At 37.3% G+C, this 22,815-nt stretch overlaps 1 long non-coding RNA gene across 1 annotated transcript in view; it reads right to left on the bottom strand.

The window, feature by feature from the left end:
* Positions 1-22,815, bottom strand: part of LOC110354920 (uncharacterized) — a 68,589-nt gene that overhangs the window by 26,390 nt on the left and 19,384 nt on the right. The window contains exon 3 of the long non-coding RNA XR_010472241.1: positions 14,288-14,339. This is a non-coding gene — a long non-coding RNA (uncharacterized LOC110354920). The remainder of the gene's footprint in view (positions 1-14,287; positions 14,340-22,815) is intronic.

Below are 22,815 nucleotides of genomic sequence, written 5' to 3'. Positions count from 1 at the left end.
ATCATATGGGACCTCCCCAGTGAGCCAGGACTGTTGGAAGATGATGGAGAGCGGCTTGGCAAGTTCTTCTGCTAGCTCCCTCATCACCCTAGAATGGATCTCATCTGGTCCCATAGACTTGTGAGGATCCAGATGGCTCAGTAAATCACCAGCTATTTCCTCCTGGAATACAAGGGGCCTATTTGGCTTCCTATCTCTGTCAACCACCTCCAGAGATGAGTTGTCCTGAGGGCCACTTGTCTTACTGGTAGAAACTGAGGCAAAGTAGGTATTAAGTACCTCAGCTTTCTCCTCATCTTTGTTAACTATACTATTCTCATAGTATCCTCATTCTGAAAGCAGTCGTGGTAGAGAATGAGTTCTACTTCATATGTCAATAACATGAGAAATCTTTCTAACTTGTGATGTGAAAAGGAATTTCAAAAGCTGACGTAATCACTCAGAGAGATTTGAAGTGTGACACTTGCTGATAATTCCACTGTGTCTCCTGATACCTGAATAGAGATCACTGTTGGATGCTGGGTTCTACATTTTGAGGCATTTGAGGGTTGTTATAAACACCTAAGTTTTGGATAAATTAATTTTTTGCATCAAATGTTTGTGGCACTTGGGAAAGGAGCATATTAGTTCACAGTAGAGGATTCTTGTTTTTCATATGCAACTAAAACTGAATTCGTCAAATTCAGAGTTACCATCCTGTAGCTTGCTACATAGTCTTGCCAACTACAGGCAGTACTTGCTTCATTGGCTTTTGGCAGTATATATTTGTATTGCTACACACTGTTTTGTTGTGTTTTGGGGTTTTCTTTGGGGTTTTCTTTTGTTTGTTTGGTTGGTTTTTTTAACTACTACACACAGCTGATTTTGGAAAGTAAAGATCTAGAAACACCTTAAATGTGTAAAACTTAGTGATTGTGTGTATGCAAGTGTGAATGCCTCAAAGTATTACAAACAAAATTAGTGATCCACTTTCTACAAGGGTTCCATCTAATTAGTTCATTGACAAAAAATTTATGCAATTTGGTTTTGGACCTAATGCTATTGTTCACCATGGAAAATCAATTTGGAATCTGTAAAGGCAGATAAGCCGGTTGGAAATGAAATAGTGATCACTTACCCAGCCAAAGAAAGAAATACACCATGAACAGCTGAATATGACTATTCGTATTCTGAATAATCTATACCAGTTGGGGGGTAGGAGGAAGAACTCACTGCATATGAAAGATCTATTAACTTCAAAACAAATTGATATGAAGAGTATTGATATGAAGAGTATTGCCTAAGAGATGAACCAAATAAAATTGTACCCTGGTTACAGACAAGTCATTGGAAATGAAGCTTGAAAAGTCCATATTATATAATTTTTTTTATTACCCAAAATTGAACAGAGAAGGATGATCTTGTGATTAGGGCAATGGACCAGAAAATAGGCAATTCTAAGTTTAATCACTGATTCTGCCTTGTCCTCCATGTATGACATAGACAAAATGACTCTTCTGGATCTCAGCTACCTAAAATCACAATTTATAAGAAGTTTTAAGTCTTTCATGAGCATAAGGTGCAACCAACTAATTTGAAATATAAACTTTGACTAAATTATAATCATAAGTTAACTTTGATTTTTTAATGAAAGTAACTATAAATGAAACAGTATTTCCAGTTTTGTATCATGGCCACTTCTCTGGTTGTGAAAACAAAAGCTTACTCTGTTTTGGTAACTGATGTGATGATTTTTTCAAAATGTATATATGTACTGATAATCTATCAAAACCATGAAAATTTCTATCTTTGTACTTTGGATTTTTGTTATTATGAGGAGCAAATCTTACACAGAAGTAAAATAGTATTGCTAGGCTAATTAAAATCTTAAAAGTTAATAAAAATACAAGAAAAAATTACTGCGGTTAGTCTAGTTACAACAATGATAACATTATGTCCAAATTAGTTAACACAAAACAAAACTTCTTAACAATACAGTTATAAATTGTTATTTAAAAGCTTATTAATATGTAACCTTCTTCTCACTCTCCAAGTGATCAGGTTTTCAGCAACTGTTTCCTCAAGAGGGAATCACAGAGAGTTGTAGTGGGCTGTCATCTTCTCAAGCTTGTTGCTAAATGTTTTGTATTCTTGATAAAAAGAGGCTAGAATTGTGGTTTGTGGTATAATATTTATCAGGAGCAACAGGCCTTGCATGTATTTGACTCATCAAGTGTGGCTCATATAAAATGAATACATGCAAAATGTAGTGTTCTTGTTTGGTGTTCAGTCTCAAGCAGAATTATTCCAGCAATATATTTTAAGATCTGTAGCTTAGTGTGTGCATTTTATATAATTTCATCAACTGAAATCAATGCCAGGTAGCGAATCAAAATGTTATGCCTTTTCAGTCTTTTTCATTTTAAACTTTGTCTGGACTTGGATTTAAGAGTCTCATGTTAGTGATGTGGAGTTTCCAGTGTCCCTGTCCATGCCCACCAGGAGGTTAGCAGAGGTTGGATCCAAACATATAGCTATTTCTACAAATAAGATTATGTATGTATCGATATTTCTAACGTGTTTTCTTCATTGTGCCCAGAAATCAATTGAAAAACATACGTATCTATTAGCTTTTAAGCTTTACTATTCTGTTTCTGCAGTCATTGTGCAAAGGCTGAAGAAATCTTCAGTCATGTGGAAAGCGGACTTGAATGAATGAGATACTATACTTCACTAAATAGCTATATGCAAGTTATTTAAGACAGATGGACCAGAGCTAAACATTATTGTTTTTTTCAGTTCACTAGGTGTCTTTACATTTATTTTAAAGGAAAAAAAAAATATCTATACAACTTCAACTTTTTGTGCAATAACTCAAAGATTCAGAGTAAAGAGAATATTCACATTAATTGCTAACTTGCATGCATAAAACTCATGATTACTATTAACATTGGATACTTTTTTGCAAGACTGCAAATTGGAATGTTTTTCTAATAAAGTTTTATCTTTTAAATGTTCATTTTGTGACTGCAGAGACAGAGCTGAGATCTGGATTCCTAAAATGATGGTCATGTTATAGGCTGTGTTTTTAACAATAATTGCTTATCATACAAGATAAACATAACATAAACACGCTCATTTAAAATAGAGTGGGACTTTCAAATTCATAAAGCTCATCCAGAGAGCATAAATATATTTAAAATTCACAATGCACTTTTAATATTATTGGCAATAGTGAAATAGTTGCTAAGGGTAGCAGCCTGCCGGGAACAATAACAGCACCGTGTCAGGTGTCTCTTTTCCATATGCTTTAACCCAGAAAGCAAAGCTCAGTGCTTCTGTTGTGTGGGGAAATTCAGGATACATGAAATGTTGATACTGGTAAGGGAAATTTCACACAAGACTCAGGAGCCAGGCTGGAGTTAGCTCATCACTGGAGAAGTAAAGTTTAATTTTTTTGTCAACCCTTCTAGAAAGCATCTTGTGACATAATTTCATTTACTTCAGGCAGCTCACACGTGCTATGAAAAATCTTTTTGTCATGCAGTATCCCCTATTGAACAGGTTTCAGGGTTTTGAAGTGTGCCCCTTGGTTAATTAATTTGTACAACCCTCATTGTGTGTGAAAACTCACGTTTAGAAAATATGTGAAAAGTCCCAGTTTCTTTAATCATAGATCTTCATCTGGATCAATTACACAAGTTCCGATAATTTAACCACTACTATATTTTTAAAAACACCCTGTTGTCAGAAAAGACTGCTTTTATTTTATGGAACACAATTTTTTCTTCCTTTGAAGGACAATGTCTGTAAATAGTGATAAAACAGGCAAGTTGTAATGCCTTCAGAAGAATTTACGGAACTACATTGTTGATTTCTCTGTGTGTATGACTTACACACTTGGAGAATTACATATTGCAATTCTTTGTTTTTAGAAACAACCTTGTTATCAGTTAAAATCCAGTGATAAATGACTGGGTGAAATTACCATTAATGTTAACGGAAAGCAGTGCTCAGCTTTTCATGTTCAGCTTCAGGCTGACTTAAAACAAAATTTAAAAATCATGTAACTGACCAGTTTTATTCTTCTTGCTGCCTACATTTTCCTGTGTGGTATTAAAGGAAACAACTTGATCTTGTGTATTGTAAAATTTTAGGACTAGTAATATATGCAATTAGTCAGAAGAGAGCTACCATATTCTAACACTTTAATCCTCATCAGTTTTATGCTATTGTTTTTATATCCTGAGAGACACATTGTAAAATAAATGCAATTAGTATATTTGGTTTGAAAACACATCCTCTTTTGTTTTATAATGTCTGAATGACCTCAGTCAATTACTTTTTTTATTTTTCTTTATCTGTTCAAGTTTTCTCTTGATAGTGGTTTTCCCACTCACTTGATGACTTGGTTGGCTGAACACTGCAAAACAAACTTTTCAAATGGAATTGAGAAACGTGCATGAGCTCAGTTTCTGAAGTGACTCCACAGGAGTTAAAAGAAAAACTATTCCTTAACTTACTAGATCAGGATTCCAGGGCTAGATTCACAAAATGGGCAAGCTCAGACCCCATGGCACTACCTGTCCAGATTCTCACTGTGGGCACCACACCTGCTTCCAGGGGCAGGTGCTGTCAGTGTAAGCTGCAGCAGTGAGCACTGATCTCTTTCTCTTCACTGTCTTTCCCTCTCTTGGTATCATCCTCTCTAACAAGGAGGGTCTGGTTGAAGCAGTAAAGGTTAAGGGCTGCCTTGGTTGCAGTGACCATGAGATGGTGGAGTTCAGGATCTCATGTGGTAGGAGCAGGATAGCAAGCAGAATTGCAACCCTGGATTTCAGCAAGGCTAACTTTGGCCTTTTCAGGCAATTGCTAAAGGAAATTCCATTGGCAAGGCTGCTTGAAGGTAAAAGGGGCCTGAGATAGTTGGTTAGTGTTCAGGGACTGTTTCTACCAGGCACAAGATCAGAGCATCCTGACACGTAGGAAGTCAAGGAAGGAATCCAGGAGACCTGTGTGGTTTAACAGGGAACTGCTGAGTAAACTCAAGTGGAAGAGGAGAGTTTACAGATCATGGAAGGAGGGGTTGGCCACTTGGGGAGAGTATAAGGCATATAAGTCAAAGGGCATAGGGAGGCAACTAAGCTAAGGCCTCCTTAGAATTACACCTGGTGAGAGGGGTCAAGGACAACAGGAAGAGCTTTTTCAAATACGTAGCAGGTTAAACTGACACCACAGGTAATGTAGGCCCACTGATGAATGGGGTGGGTGCCCTGGTGACAGAAGTTACAGAGAAGGCAGAGTTACTGAATGCCTTCTTTGTCTCTGTCTGCTCTGCCGGAAGCTGTCCTGAGGAGCCCTGTACTGCTGAGGCCTCAGAGGAACGCAGGACAATGGAGGAGTTTGCTTTGGTTGATGAGGACTGGGTTAGGGAGCAGTTATGCAATCTGGACATCCATAAATCCATGGGTCTGGATGAGATGCACCCGTGGGTGCTGAGGAAGCTGGCTGAGGTCATTGCTGGACAGCTCTCCATCATCTTTGCCAAGACTTGGGAAACAGGAGAGGTGCCTGAGGACTGGAGGAAAGCAAATGTTACTCCAGTTTTCAAAAAGGGCAAGAGGGAGGACCTGGGTAACTATACAACAGTCAGCCTCACCTCCATCCCTGGGAAACTGATGGAACGACTTATCCTTGGTGCCATCTCAAGGCATATTAGGGATAAGAGGGTCATTAGGGGCAGTCAACATGGCTTCACCTAAGGGAAGTCATGCTTGACCAACCTCATTGACTTTTATGAGGACATAACGAGATGGATGAATGATGGCAGAGCAGTGGACGTGGTCTACCTTGACCTGAGTAAGGCATTTGACACAGTGTCCCACAGCATCCTCACAGGTAAGTTGAGGGAGTGTGGTCTGGATAAATGGGTAGTGAGGTGGACTGCGAACTGGATTATGTCTCAGGATTACGAAACAAAATGATTCTTGGAAAACTCATGAAGTGAGTGGAAATTCAACCATAATTTTCTTCTCTGTGTATTTTGTAGTACATACCTCATTCCCTACTGATTTTGGCTTGCTTACCTAGGCTGTGCAATCATACTTTGTGTAATTTAAAACAAAACCCCACATAAACAGACAAAACCACACACACAAAAAACCTCACCAGTAATTGCTTACTAATATTTTCTATAGTTTTGTATAACAGCATTTTGAAATATGTATCTTATTGAAACTAATAACATTAATAGACGGTCAGTAAAAAGAAGAGTATAGGGGTGTCAAGCACTGAACTGAGTGTCACAAGTACAGGTGAAAGTCACTGTGATTGTTTTGTGTACTATATTAGACCACTTCTATACGTTATCTGTTTTTCGCTTAAAGTGGAAAACACCTGTGCAGATGTATTCTGTTGGCTTTATTATACTCTTCTATACTTTTTCAGTATTTTACTTGTTTTAAGGACAGAAGTGCAAAATTCAGTTCTGCAAAACAAGAGCATGAATGAAAATACCACTCAAAATAAAATTTTGATAGCATGTGAATTCTTCAGGAATGACATGTGAGATCTTAGTTCTGAATTTTTAAGTGCCTCCTGGAGTTCAGCTGCAGAATCATGTTGTTATGATGAAGAATAATTTCCAGGCAGCCCTTGGTTTAATTTTGATATCCCGTTTTAAAGAATCCACCCCTCTATATATTCTAGACTAGTATTTTATCATATACTTTCTCTATTTATGATGAGTGGCTTTTACCCTGTCTGATCTAAATTTGAACATAATGTTTATAGCTCAGCTTTTTTATTAGGACAGAATTAATAGAACAGAATATTTTAGTTAGAACGGACCTACAATGATCATCTAGTTCCAACTGTCTGACCACTTTAGGGCTGACCAGAAATTAAAGTATAAAGTTATTAAGGGCATTGTCCAGATGCCTCTTAAACAATGACAGGCTTAAGGTATCAATCACCTGTCTAGGAAGCCTGTTCCAAGGTTTGATCATCCTCTCGGTAAATAAATGTTTCATAATGTCCAGCCTAAATCTCTTCTGGAGCAGCTTTGAATGATTCCCATGTGTCCTGTCACTAGATACTAGGGAGAGGAGCTCAGCACCTCCCTCTCTGTTCCCTCCTCAGGAAACTGAAGAAAGCAATGAAGTTGGCCCTTAGCCTCCTTTTCTCCAAACTAGAGAAATCTAAAGTCCTCAGCTGCTCCTCATATGACATGCCTTTCAGCCCTTTCAACCATCAAAAACTCCATGAATATTAAACTTTGAGGTAAGTTTCACATAGTGATGGTGGGTGGTGCAAAGCTCCCTTTGTCCACAGCTATGGAGAGCTTCCATGGTGGGGTACAGAGACAGTGGGTGCGAAGCTTCCTTTGTCCGTGGCTACAGGGAGCTTCTAGATGCCTGTAGGACCATGAGAGGATACAAAGATTTTGCGTAGTGCAGAGCTCCCTTTGTCCACAGCTACAGGGAGCTTCCAGCTGCCTGTGTAACTGTAACAGGGTACAGACTGGTGCTATTAGTGTTTTCTTATTTTTAGGTCAATGTCCTTGTAGCAAGTTGCAACGATCTCCAGCTGAGTGATAGAAGAAGAGGATGACAAGTGTGTGATATGATGTGATATGATATGATCTGGTCATGTCCCTGTCTGGGCATGTGGCTATCCAAGACAGGAGCATCAAAGAACAGGGCAGCCCACTCCCATTGCCATAGACCAGTCCTTACCTCCCTGCCTGAGGCTCTTCCAGCCTCATGTCAAGGCTGCCTAACCCCTGTCTCCCTGATGGACAGGAGACACCTGTCCTGGTCCATATCACCAAGCAAACTGCAATGGGGGTCACTACCAGTATTTTCCCTGTTGTGACCTGGACACTAGGGCTCCTGCAGGAGCACCTGTGTGGCCTAGCTCTTCACTACTTGGGAAAAATGGTGCATGGCTTTGCCATAGCTGTAGAGAGCTCCCAGTTCCCAGTAAGGCTACAACAGGGTATGGATTTGGGCACCCTTATCTGTCTTGTAGGGTGCTAACAAATCTCTGGCTGAGTGTTGGAGGAGAAAGAGGACATGAATGTGTCTCTGGTCACATACCTAGCCAGCCATCCAGCTGTAATAGACAGGAAAAGCAACAAAGGAGTAGCCACTTTCCACTGTCCTGGGCAGCCCTTGTCTATCCCTTTCCTGCCCTCTCAGCCCTCATTGACCTGGCCACTTGTCTGGTACAGCCCTTTTTATACCCCTCCTTGGCCACCCACATCACCAACAGCTCACCTGTGACACAACCATGATAATATCAGGACTGGATCTAGGAGCTGATGGCTGCCTGCTCTGACATAGACATGATATCACCAGTGCTGGTGCCTGGAGTTAGTGCTGCATCACTGTGATATGGTTGTCTTTCATTATTCAGGCAAGAAGAAACAAATAATAAAAATATATAATTAAATAACAGGTGATAATACTGAGATAGTAGAAAATAAGGTAGCTATAGCAACATTTTAAAAAGCAGGACCTCAGCAAAGGTTAGAAAAGAATTAAAACCAGCAAGTACTACCCACTGTTCAATTTTAAAGACTTGTGTGGTATTTGCTGTTGAGATTTATTTGGTTTAAAGACGGTTCTGAAAGAAAAATTCTTGTTACATTGACTGAAGGTGATATTTCACACCTTTGGAATTAAAGACATGTCCAGTCCCAAACCCTGCATCTGTGAGTGGCTGGCAGTGCTGAGCATGGTTCAGCATGAACTGCATGACTTGTGTCTTTCTTTCCTGGAAACAAACCAAAGATTTTGCCAGGGACTGTATCGTGCTACACTTTTCAGTTGGACACTAGAATGAAATACATGAATTATCTTCTGTCTGTTCAGTTCACTGTAGGCTATTACATGCGACCTTTTTAATTGACAGGATCGGAGGCAATAGGCATGAACTGAGACACAGGATTCCCTCTGAACTTCAGAAAACACAACTGTGTGGGTGACTGAGCATTGGAAGAGGTTGTCCAAGGAGGCTGTGAAGTCTTCCTCCTTGGACATGTTCAAAAGTAATCTCAACACAGTTAACTGGATCTAGGTGGCCCTGTCTGAGCAGGGGGATTGGACCATATGATTTCCAGAAATCCTGAACAGCTTCAACCAGCCTGCAATTCTGGCACATGGAGACTTATCCCAAGTCAGCTGACATATAGTAACTGTTTAAGCCCTGTTAACCTTCTGTCAAGTTTGACCCAAAGACAGCTGCTGCAGTAACTGGCTGTACAGTCAGCTTGCATGATGCCATGACTAGGGACTTGACAGCTAATGGGGTCATGACAAACGGTCAGGGAACGCACCCTCCACGTGCAAATTCTCACCTTCCTTTGGAGACCACCAAAATCGTAGATAATTTACAGTTATCAGATTATATTTTTTCGGGCAGTGGATGTGTTAGCTGTACAGTCTTCAGCTGGGAGAAACTAAGATCCTAGAAGGCTCACAAGTCCTATATATTTTGGACTTAAGTCAAGACAGTTGTCTAATGCAGCTCATCTGCTGGCCTTCAGTAGCCATATTGCCCTCAAGGAAGGCAGGTGTTTCCTAGACATCAGCAAAGTTTCATTCTAGTTTAAAAATTGGTAACACTTCACCATCTCATATTCTTTCTTCGATTCACAGAACACCTCTCATGCTATTTACTAGCTATATATGCTTCAAGTTTCCTAGGCCTACAACAAAAAAAGTCACAGTGGGCAATTCTATTTCTGAAATTTTGTACCAGATTTCATTGCTCATGTACCCGTCCTTTCTCTGTTTTTCTTTAAGCATTCTTACCTGCTGCAAGGCTGGCTTGGTGCTCTTTTCCCCACGTTTTCTATTTTTAGTAAGTCTAGATGTTTTAGCCTTCAGGCCTTTGAAATGTAGAAACTGTAATCTCTGAACTGCCACTCTTATCTTTGCAGTCCCTTTTGTCTTCTCCTATATCAGTAGACTTTCATACTGTATAAAAGAGTTGTATTTTCTGAGGTATTTATGTTTTTAATATTTTAAATATGTTTTAATATTTAATCGAGAAAAATTTGAGAATTACATTTGAATGAATTTTATGAATCTATTTTCTGATGTAAATTCTGAATACTGCATCCCCTAACTTTTGTAACTGTTATTTATCATTTTCTAATGACATTGGAAATCTCATTTTTCAAAATTTCAGAATTCAATGTTGTAACAATGGAGAAATTTTTTTCATTGGGGGAGCAACAGAAAGAAGATGAAGCAATACAGTACCTGATTTGGGAATGCAGAGTTATAGGCAGAGAAATCAGTTTTGTACATGTGTGGGTTTTTTTTGTTGTTGTTTTAAATTGAATTTTGAAGTTCATAGTAAACGGTCCAGTGTTCATGTGTGAAGTTAAAACTAAATATGTCTCATATAATTGAAGAGCTTCAATATTAATGGTTTCAGGAAGGAACTGGCAACAAAGAATTGCCATGCAGTTGAACAAAATGAATGAATATATGTGAGAACATCTGAAAAAGCCATATATTTTCAAGGTGTGTGCGGTATGCCATGAAATGTTAATGATGTTGAACTAATATTTTATTTCCAGAAACATTTCTCTCCAACTTTCATAGCAAATAACTGAAAATGACTTTTCCATGTCACACTTACTCCATTTCTCTGTCCTGAGGAGAGGATTGGCTATTATTGGCATTGCTCATGAGCCTCAGCCAAAAGTATTACAGTAGCACTATAGTCACTTTTCAGTCATTGCAGAGTTACATCATCACCTGTTAAAAATCTGCTTTAATAGTTGTTGTTATCACAGTATTTTTCATTCTTCACTCTGCTATGTTAAACTTTCTGAATGTAACGTTTATGCTAAAATAACTGCTACAAATCCAGATACAGCAGGCTATAGTACAATATTTTTAATTTTTCAATAATGTTATTTACATTTTACATTTTTGCTGGTAGAAAGGAATTGAAACATACTGCCTGTGGCTGTGTAGCAGCATCCCTCTTGTGTTTATTCTGCATTATGCTGTAGAAGTCTTACTTTTTCGAGCAATGTTCTTGTGATACAAACGAGAAAGATCATATAGTACAATATGTTTCCTAGTCATTTGAAGTGCACATATTTTTAAGACCCTTTCTACATCATCTCTCCATTAAATAATTTTTAATGGGAAAAATTGCTTTACTATCTGGGAAATTATTGTCAAACTTCTCCAGAACGTGTTTTCGGGGGACAGCAGTGTATGCTTATATAAAATAAATCATCCTGTTCCAGATGACCACCCAGGATCCCTTATGATCACAGTAATTGACACATTAGTTGGAATAACTTTCTTAATGAACTATTGATGGAAGAAGTACGGCAAGCAATTTGTTATGAATTAATAAAGGAAGAATAAAAGTACAGAAAAAAATACTGAAACACAAATTTTTGCAAATAAAATAATGGAATAAAAATATAGTAACATTTTCTGGTAATTCAGCAACTGTTAGTTGGGTTACTGCTGCCCTTGGGTAAACTGACATTTTCATATGCACTAATTAGCAAAGAGGTCAAATAAAATATCAAATAAAATAGTTCGTTTGTGGCATTTTGCTTCCATGGAGGAACTAATCCCAAATAACCTCTGGAACAACTGTCAAAGTAAAACACTAGGTGTACCTGTTCTACCTGCCAGGACTGGTTATTATCTACATCTAATTAACTGCCAGCAAAATGGAGAAAAATACATTTGTAGATTTTTTTAAAATTAATTTTATTTTTTAATGAAGGCTGAAAAGTAGCTCTGTACTGAAGTATGAGACATTGTTAGCATATATACATAGGCACACTTGCTTTTGGATGTAATCAAAGGCTGGAGCATGTAACAGCAATGCCAGGGCTGCCCTGGTGAGCTAGCAAAGAGTCTCACCCATCTCTTGCCCTCGCTAGGCGAGCCTGCAACACTGCTTGCTCAGGCAGGCGACAGCAGCGAGCTCTTCTGCTAATTAGTGCATACACAAATACCCAATTACATAGGAGCAGTAGACACTTGAATAGAGACAGCTGAAGGACCAGAAGAAATCATGAAGTGTATTTCCAAGCCAGCCACAACCTCAATTCTTGTTTTAATCACACAGAATCTCCCAGTTAGAATTTCCAACTGCTGCAACAATAATTTTGTCTCAATGAAAAATGGAAGAATAAATGACTAAATATTTAGCAATATCCATGACCTCAAAAGCAATGTCTACAACACAAGTGCTAATAGTATTATAGGACACCTCTGTCTAAACCAGTTAAATTCTGTGTTTTGTCTTAATGAAGAGCCAAAAGACTGAATTCTAATGATATGTCTGAGTTCCCTGGTTTCTTTAGCTCACTTTGCTTCTTGATGAGGTGCTGCATTTCCCTTGTACTGCAGGAACAGCGTAGAAGTAATGACAGGAAGATTTTGTTCCTTGCTCCTCTTACAGACCTACTTTGCACTGGCCAGGAATGTGACAAGAAGGATTTTAAGTGTCTGTCTCTGAATATCCTTGTCACAGGAGCGTAGTTGCAGATCACTGTGATACTGCAAGTGCACATATAATCAGTTCCACTCAGCTGAAATAAACAGACGCAAGTGTGTCTGGGTGAGAATGTTTATTATCCAGCTTATCACTCAACCAGACTGTGGTATCTAACAAAATATTGTACCACACCTGAATAACAGAATAAAACAAAACAAACACCACCATCACCAAAAGTAACAACAAAACCACCACCACCTTCCAAACATAACAGCAAATTAGAATAAAAAGCATTTCAGTGTTTCTATCTTAAACTTGCTCGAGATCATACATGTTTATACATGTAAGTGGTACCAGATTACTGCAACAGAGCTAAATCATGAGGCTCCTGTTGACATTAACAAAGCTGCTGCTCAGTAAACTATGGATTTCTATGGAATTAGTGTGGAAAAATAACATTTGTACCTCCTCAAAATACTTTTTAAATGTACACATTTGAAATGTAGACTTAAACAAAAATTTTAGTTTCCAGTGAAATAAAATCATATACCCATAATAGTATCTTACATTTCTTTGCAAATTAACCTATATATAAAGTTGATATTTACAAATTGATAAGTGCTTTTTGTTCTGTATTTTTCACTACTTAATTATCTCCATTCATTTTGTATAGATGGATTTTCTTGTCAGTGCATAATGATGCATTTTTATATATTCACACATCATGCATTATTACAGTGCACTCTTACAAAATATAAAGGTTTCATGAAGATGAATTTAGCAGGATGGTTTCCCACGTGGAAGTTAAAATAGAGCCAGTTTCATCTCTAATAAAGTCAGAAAGGGAGGTTTTTGTTTTCTTAATAGGTGGTTGCAAATGTGGGTTATTGAGCAGAGTGAAGGTGAATGAAACATGATAAATGCAATTAGCTTGTGGATTATTGGTGCCATGTGTTTATGGCACATGTGTTTATTACCTCTTTTTGTTTCAAAGCATATGTATAGCATAGCATATGTGTGCATGTAATGATTTAATAGGCAAAAAAAAATAATCAGAGACCTGTCGTGCTCTGTAATACGTATAATGCTGACAATGCAGACATTTTTCACAGATTTATTTGGAGTGTTTTATCTCTGAAATCATGGAAAAGGTTTTCTCAGAGTTGATGTTTAACTGTACTTTGAAATTTCTGAGGTATTGGAAAAATTCTTTAGGCCCCATCTGTTTTACTTCTGTGCAAATGTATGATGAGCAGGAATGAATCCTTAAATGTTGTGCTGTGCCACATGCACTGGAAAAGAAAGCCTTATTGTCCTTCAACCGTTCTTCTTACTTTCAACTATTGCTGCTTTCATTTAAGATTGTTAAAATTTTATTAAGGATACATAAGGCATTCATATGTAACTTATGCCCTTGTTTTGGCTTGCTACTTCCAGAAATATCTAAAACACTGAAAAGTTCGAAGTAATTTTTTTTTTGTATCTAAAAGAAGAGAGGCTATTGGGTTTTTTTTTTATATGTTGTATAGAGGGCAAAGTCTTTTCTTCACTGAAGTCTATGGAGAAATGTCCACTGGAGCCAAGATTTCCTCAGAGATCTTAATGACAACTGCTCTGGACACTGTAAAAATGGTTCTTTTCTATATTGACCTACATTTATTTGCCAGGTAAAATGTGAACAAATCAGTCATCTTTACACTTACGTGCTTTTAATTACACCTTCAAGACTGGTTTTGTTGGGTTGTTGTTGTTGATTTTAAATCAAATTAGTAGTTCAAAAGAAATTTTTGACAGCTGAGTTGTTGGTACTTACTGTTTCCCAATATTACACTCACAGGTCTTCAGTCACCTTTCAAAGTATAAACCTGCAATGTGGATGGTAAACAGATAATTTCTCACATTTGTTTGTTAATGATTGTGCTAACATTTATGCGTAAACAATTTGTGATAACAATACTTACATTGATATATTCACCTCACTTTTCTTAGTAAGTCAATAAAAGGGAAAATGCAGTTCAGAAACTCCTCGTGTACAGTCCAGTGTTACAGTTGGTGTAAAGCACATTGAAATAGCAAACTTACGGATCAGTTTCTTTCGTGGGCCTGTAATATCTCCTGAGTACATTGTAAACAAGATTTAGTATTTACCAGCCCTCATAATTTGTTTAACGATGATTTCAGCTTGCATGATGTTGCAATGCTTGCCTTGGCTGGTAGGTAGAACCCTGGCAGGAGGGAATGCAGGAATGGTGCTCATGCTGCCGCTAGGATAAAGCCCCAGTAGTTTTGCTGCCAGTGCCATTGCAGCGAGTAACAAACTATCAGCTCCTAAACTACAGATTAACTAACTGTTAAGAGTCTGGAGATTGTATACTTACTTTGAAAAAAAAAGAATGTTAGCTACTGGAATATTGTGTCTGGCTGTTAATTAGTTACTGCCTTGGAGGCAAGCTCATTTACTGAAAAAGTATTTTCACCTGTACACATTACATGATGAAATGATGTCTCAAGCTATAAAGAGGAACAGAAAATCATTATTTTTAAAAAATCTAGACTAGGCCGTGCAAAGAACAGGAATGTAAAATGGAGAGGTTCAGTGTCTGGCAAATGAGGATTTGGTGAAAGTAAATTTTTGGGAAGCACATAAAAACTTGATAATCTTATCCCTCTGGGATGTTACTTTTGTCAGCACTTACGTTCTTTCAAGTGTCCTCTGTTTCCTCTGGTCTCTGAAAATCAGCAGTATGATAAAAAAGGAAAAAAACCTACTTGTTTATTGATTTTTTCAGTTAAAAATGTTATAAAATAGTTGTGGTGATCAGTGGATGTGGATTAGATTTTAGGAGGAACAAGGGTCATTGATTTAATGTCTTTCCTAGAGTTATCTAAATATGTTGTAAGTCAGATTGCGAAGTTATACATGTATGTGAATAAATTGCAGATCTAAGCTTTTCAGATTTCAGTCAGTCATTGATAAACTACCACTTAACAGGACTCACGGTAAGGATCTAGAGATTTAAACAAGGTAATGCCACGAATATATGCAATTAAAATCTAGGTGACTTTTATATAAATTGAAACTAATTTAATTTTTGATGCTTCCTTACATGATGCTGGAGAACTAATTGAAAAATCTAAGCATTGGTTTCACACTGAAAATTATAATAGATAATAAAGGGAAGATTATATGAAAAGACTATGGTAATTTTCATTAGCTGCCACTGAAGTTATTTTGGAAGCTATAAATTGTTGTGAATATAGTTTTGGTATCCATAGATGGAAAAGTTGGTGTACAATAGGAAAGGAAAAATACCTGACAAACAAGTTAAAACAGAAAGAAGACTGTGCAATTCTCATGTGGTAGTGAAAGTCAGCTGTAATACACCCACAGAGGAGGCCACAGAAGATGCGTTGTTTCCAAAAGTACAGGTTAATGTAGCTTAACTTTTGTGTTCCTGTAACCTGAGCACAGAAGAAGTTTCATTTTTTTTTTTTTTCTGCATGCTTGAGACCAATTATCAACTCCTCTGATCCTCAGAAGAAAGAATGTATATTTCTTGAGCTGGAATGTGATAGTGTAAGAGAAATTACACATGTCAGCTAGATTGAACTTGTTGAATGCACTGGAAGATTTAGGAATCACACACAAAATCACTTTTGCTAATCACAGGGAGAGTTAAATCTTGTGGAGAGGGATGTGATTTGAGGATAGTGCACAGTTACTTCACAACTCCAGTACTATCACTTTCACTTAATGGAGAGGAGACCAAGCCAGCTTTCTGGTAAGCTCTGTGCACATTTTCATACAGGGGCTTCAGGACAAAAAAAAAGAAAAAAAAAGAGGAAAGAATAATTTCCTTCTGGTCCAGTCCAATTATGGACAATGCTGTATTTTTCTCTTACACCAAAAGAGGAGTTGTTATCAGAAAATGGGGGAAGAATGCACAATTAGACAATCTGAAAACCTTCCTGGAATGTAGCATAGGATGGGTGAGGACTGACAGCACTCTGAGAGCATGGACTGTTTAATTGTACACACGTGACACTTAGTAGGCATATTCAGGTTTTTCTCTAGTACTGGGCTGTGAAGCCAGCTCTGCTTTCCCTTAGCTGAGCAGATGGGATCAGACTGCAACTGACAGCAACATTCAATGCCCTTACAGATGTTTTTGAACCCTTCTTACCATTTTAAATTAATAGAAGATGTACATAAGACTGCTATTAAATACAAACATGCAAGCAATAACTTGAACAGAAAAGGGAAATAAACCAGAGCTCTATGTCACTGCATGCTTAAATCAGACTATCAAAAAAACATGTTCTATGAAAACCATCTTTAGTCTTCACTTGCGATAAAACAGAAGTCTTGAAAAATGGTAAAAAGTTTTCTTGTTGGAGAACATAACAGACAGTTTGAAAAATTATCCCTAAATGTCTGGTGTTTTTAACATGAAGTGGTTCAATCAGTAACCCAACTTCAAATCAGAGCATGTCACACCTAGAAGACAATAACCTTTATTTTAAAATTTTATTCTCTTACCTCTTGCCTATTCATTCAAAAGTAGATTATTACCTATGAACTTGGCTATCTGTATAATCATACCTAGATAAAATACTGAAGCTAGACGGTAATTACTCATCATCTGAAAACATGTAGGTACAAAAGGGTTAAATGGAATCTTTGCTGTAGAGTGAGAATGTAAAAATGTAACTAAAAATAAACCCTTTCAGCTTGTGAGGACAGGAGGAACAGAGGAGAGGGTTAGTCAATCCAAAAATAGTCCCTTATATCTACAAATTGACAGAAAAGTCATGCTTCCTTTTACATGAAAATAAGGTTTCCAAACCAAAATGCAGACAGATTTAGCCGTAAGAGTAGCAGTTTTTCTCAGAAATATTTGATTTTTCAGAGGATTGTATGAACAGTAAAAAGCCGCTTTTCAGCACATAGATATTTCTAAAATAGCCACAGGAGATACTTCCTTTTGCTAGAATTTTATTGATGGTCTGTTTTCTGATGCCAGTTTTATTGCAGATAACCTCCTGCTGTCCTAGGGAAATTACAAGCAAGTGGTGTTACCTTTCAGAACTGGGAGCATGTCTATACAAGCACTATATCTGCGTATAAAAATTATTTAACAATATTTTCATCTGCAAGCTATTACTGCTTTCAGTTATGTAGGATGTTTCTGCTGTTACTGTGCAGTGACACATTAGTTTAGGCATGTAAAGTAATGCAGTGTGACTGATACAAGCTGATGTTACACTTCACAGCACAATGCTTCATAATGTGTTATGTCAATGAGAGCATTTAAAAAAAATTGTAATTCTCCAGAAAAAAATAACAAAAAAAAATCTAAAAATAACCTTTCCCTTCTCCTCCTCCCTTCTCCTTCAAAAACCAAAAACCACTGAGAGCAGAAAACAATTTGTATTTGACACACAAACAAAACTTTTGGAGGACCCAGAGCAGCAGGTCTTTTTATAATATACTTAAAGCTGAATTAAGAATAATTTTTATTTTAAAAATCTGGTTTTCTCTTTACAGACTGAAAATCATTTCAGTTTTGATCTTTACTGGCTTCCAAAGCCATGTATTTTTAGAGGAGTAAGAGCAGAGTATTTTAATGTACTTCAAGTCTATATAACCTTACAAGCATCTCCAGCTTGTAAGGTAATCTGCTTCCTCAATTCAAATCAGATACCAGTTTTATTGAATTTTCTTAGGTTTCAGTTCACTGTGTAATCCTTTTATTCCTCTTGAAGTTGAACTTCATCTGTTTTTGAAGGTATACTTTTTGTTTGGTTTTAAACCTATACTATTCTTGAAGATCACCTGAACGAACAGAAACTGGCATGGTGTTTTCCCCATGTTATTGTAGGCTTGCATTTTCTTTTTTTTTGTTTTTTTTGTTTTTTTTCCTGTGATCTCAAGTTTATAAATCTTTCAATCTTTTTCTCAAATTCAGTCCTAATACTGTTTAATCTGACTACTGATATTAATATTACTTGAGTGTTAGGTACCATTTGCTGCTATTTTTCTCTCCAAGAGTTGTTCAGAGTTTTGCAATCTAGAGGTCAGGGAGAGAGGGATCATGTCGTGTAGCTGGTGGGGTACACACAGAAATTGACGGATACTTTGTGCTTCTCAGTACTGGTGCACTCCACATTTTTAATGTGTATGTTCTTAGGAGCTACAGTCTGCATTTATGTTAAATGGGTGGTATCCAGGCCCTGAAATCTCTAGCCTTAAGGATGTGTTACAGTAAATAGAAAGTTCTCTTTCAAAGGTACCTTTTATTGCAACATAATAGCCTCTTGTAGGTAGCCTGGGTCTAACAAGAATGTGAAACTGCTCATACGAAGTTAGAGGAGGACCTGACTAAGGTTGATGCTCCTTTGCGTGCTGAGGAAAGCTGAAGTCAGTAGTGCCTCCAGCCTGCCACGCCATGGTGTGATCAGGGAACTACAGCACCCACCAGAGGCATGCAAAGGCTTGGGCTGCCACTTCACCAACGAAAAGTAAATGGACATCATCGACTTTTGCGTGAAGGAGGCAGAGTTAGAAGGGGTGGGGAGAGCCGTGCCCTCCCTACTCCAGCAGAGTGCTCCACGCCCAGCAAACCTGAAGGCACATCAGTCACCCAGGAGGAGTTTCTCAAAATTTGTCTAGGCAACTTTATGTTCTCTCAGGACAGATTCTAACTCTAAGAGACTAGTGCAAGAGACTCATGGAAATTAGCAGGTAATGAGAATTGCTGTCAAGTTTAGAACATTAGGTCTTGGAAATGAGACCTTAACAGCAAATGTGCTTGTGGGGAAAAGAACAACAACAACAACCCCCAAAAAACAAACACCACCACCCCCCCCCCAACAACAACAAACAATCAAAACAGAAAACAAAACATCAAAAACCAAACAAACAAGGAAAGAAAATATCTTAAATTGGTCAAATTTTTTTGGCCTGAATGTTAGAAAATTCTCTTGATATATCAATTTTATGCAGCCTTTCACAACTGTAGAAAAAGGAAGTTCATAAATTGGTGAAACTTTAGCATTTAGAATAATGAAGATGGAGGAATTGAAAATGAGGAAGTTTGCTTTTTATTAATACAAGAGTTTTTATTTTCAGACCAATCTTTTTGATCCCAGGATAAAATATATTTTATTCTTTTGTACCTAGAGCCAGATCATTATGTTGTTAAAATAATTATTTTACTCCCCAAAAGATTTAACCATTCTGTCTCTTTGTCAGTGCATCTCAACTATCCAAGGATTCTTGCCTCAACCCAGGTCATCTTCCAGGACAAATTGCTTTTAAACTCAGACTCCATAAAATATTTCTCATAGTTTCTTATACTTACAGGTGTGACCTTCATATGAGACCTAAACAGCTGAAGAATGAGGAACTTCTCCTCATTTTACTGTGGATGTACACATATGCAGGCACATCACAAGAAGAGCCAGAGGCCACGAATGCATTGCAAAGAACAAATTTCATTTTAGTTACCTCTCTACTGGGGGATCTCCAAAGTCACACCTGAGCTCCCAGGCAGAGGTGACACAAGCGGGGACGCAGGCGCTGGTCAGTTCAGCCCTGCTGGAAGATCACTGGGCCTGCTGAGCTCCCCTGTATTTGAAGGCTTCAGGCAGGCGCAGCCTCCCGCTCTTTGTCAGCAGGAATCTCAGACATGGTGATAAGGTGCCTAGAGTTTCTCACAGGCCTATGTTATCTAACACAGAGGTTCTACTCATCAAGCACACAAGGTCAGTAAAACAATTAGTGTGATGTATGTGCTTTTTCTACAGAGAGATGCAAGTTACTTGAGTGTATTTACATTTAAATAATCTCCTCCCCATTCTTCCGCTATATTCCCATATACTGGGCATCAGGACCTCCAGCCTTATTAAATTCTTAGTTAAATAAGGGAAGAGAGTAAAATAAATTGCTAATCTTTCTTTCTTCCTGCAGCAGTAAAAGCAGATATAGAAACAACAGCGGGTGCTTTTTTGTTTAGGCTTGTAATAACCATAATCCATAACATTTTGCCAATCACATTAGCTTGGTAACTTTTAGCTAAAAGAGAGGATGGCAAAACTGTATGAAAAATATCAGGCCTGAGGATACACTTACATTTGAATAATATTAGTAATAATTTCCCATTGTTGTACTGCTGTTGGTGTTTAGAAGGACTGCACAGTTATGATGCTTTGGGATTCAGCTTTTATCCTTTTTTGTCTATATTGTAAATGTATATACATACTGTAAACATCTACATGTATGTTAATCCACCTTTTTTCGTAAGTGAAGAGGAAGAGGCAGTTTCATACCACAGTTCATTGTTTTAAGTATGGGTTTTAGATTTAATGATTCACTCACTATTTCTCTCCAGGAATAAAGGAAGTCCAGATAATAATCTGGTGAGGGTCTCAAACACAGGTTTAACATCTAAGTCTAACCTCAGAGAGATCCAAACCGGGGGAACACTGTGAACATGTAGACACAACAAATGGGTGTCAGTGCACAGCCTCCGTTTACTATGGGAGAGACCTTGGTTAAATTCCTAAATAGCTGTTGCATTTAGATATCTGAATTAAAGGGGAACTAATCCAGGTCCACTGAGGAAAAAATCTTCAGTTCTTTAACCATAATTTCAAAAGACAAAAGAGGAAAAAAATAAGAAGAAATAGGTGGTGTCCTGTTTCTTTGACTACATGCACTAATGGGGTTAAAAGATTACCTATGTATTACTGTACTGTCAGTGTTTCAGAAAAGTCAAGGGAAAATTAAACATGGTTTAATTTGTTGATGTGGGCCATCAAACCCACTGTTGCTGTGGGCCAGCTGCTCTGCTGGGGTCTTGCGTTCCATCTGAATGCAGCTGGGGGGCTGATGGGCACAGACACATGCTGTGTTATAAGTGCCAAGTTTGATAGTTACACCCTGTAGTACATAACAGCTTTTAGTCAGGCAAGTGCTTTTGCACAGAACATTTCACAGGAATTGTAGTTATTACTGGAAGGTAACATTAAAACCAACATGAAAAATGACTGAAGGTTACAGTATTTGGCACTACAGATCTTTTACAGTTAGCATGTAGTTCTCTTGGGGTGAGGGTGATGGAGGTAGGAGCAAGTGTTGTAGCATGAGATCTGACATAACCTGATTTATTCATGTGCTTGAACAGTGGGTTATGTTATCTACTTGATTCATCATTTAAAAAGGAAATTATTATAACTGAATTTTAGCCACAGCCATGAAAAAAAGAGAGTAATCTTGGAACAGACTAAAGAAACAGCTCACCAGTATTGGAGTTCCTATTGTGAAATTGCTGCTTTGCTTTTGAGTACAGATGAATATAATAAAAGATGTGAAAATTACAGAAGACAACCATTTCCTTTTCCCTAAAAGCAGGAGAGAAGGGAAAATTTCTGTTGAGAAGACATGGAGTATAAGGAAAGAAATTTAAGATGTCATTATAATCCTCTCACCACTGGAAAAGGCATGCTCCATCCACCAGGAAGCTACTTCATCATCATAGCTTATTTTTATTTTAAAAAATCATATATTTAAGTTTATTAAAAGAATTTATTTTTGGGACACTGCGGAGAGACCGTAGAAAACTGAGGGTACTCTACCTTGAAAAATGAGGATATTTTCACATTCTTAGGTCATTGAACTAGGAAATATATCTATTTGCTCGCATTGAAGAATTGACAGCATTAGCCAGTATTCTTCATTTTGAAATTATTCAGAATTTACCCCCAGTGACAGGTGATATCAAATGCTCTTAGGTATGGTTATGATGAATGATTCAAGTGCCATGCCTAGATCTACTAGAAAGCTTAAATATACATATTAATATATGCTTTTCATAAAAATAATTTTATTTGCTTTTAACCATTGTTTACCTAGATGAATATCTGTAGATATGTCTTCAGAAAATTAATTTACATAGGCTGGAATGTCCAGTCAGTCTAATCCATACTTTCCAGAGAATATTTATCTTGTAGGGAGACTGATAACTTATCTATATCCTTCTACTGTTGACCTTTTTTTTTTTTTTTTTTAAGAATTATTTGAAAACAAGAAAAATGGCTGTTGAAAATTTTTGGCTGCTTATAGTAAAAATAGTTTCTTGAGGGAGCGGAGATGCCTATTATTGTATATTGCATTTTGGAAAATGGAATTGCATTCAAGTTTTATTCATAGACAGTCTATAATAAACAAAATTAATAATGAGAGTTTTATTTAAAATAGTATATTTGCTAGCTAGAAAATTAAACAATGCTTCATAAACATTTTATAGAGACATCCATTTCTCCATTTACAACTAGTCT

This window comes from Columba livia, chromosome 4 (genome assembly GCF_036013475.1).
Source record: "Columba livia isolate bColLiv1 breed racing homer chromosome 4, bColLiv1.pat.W.v2, whole genome shotgun sequence".
Classification (NCBI taxonomy): domain Eukaryota; kingdom Metazoa; phylum Chordata; class Aves; order Columbiformes; family Columbidae; genus Columba; species Columba livia.
The sequence above is the reverse complement of the archived record's forward strand: the minus strand, read 5'-3'. Positions and strand labels throughout refer to the sequence as shown.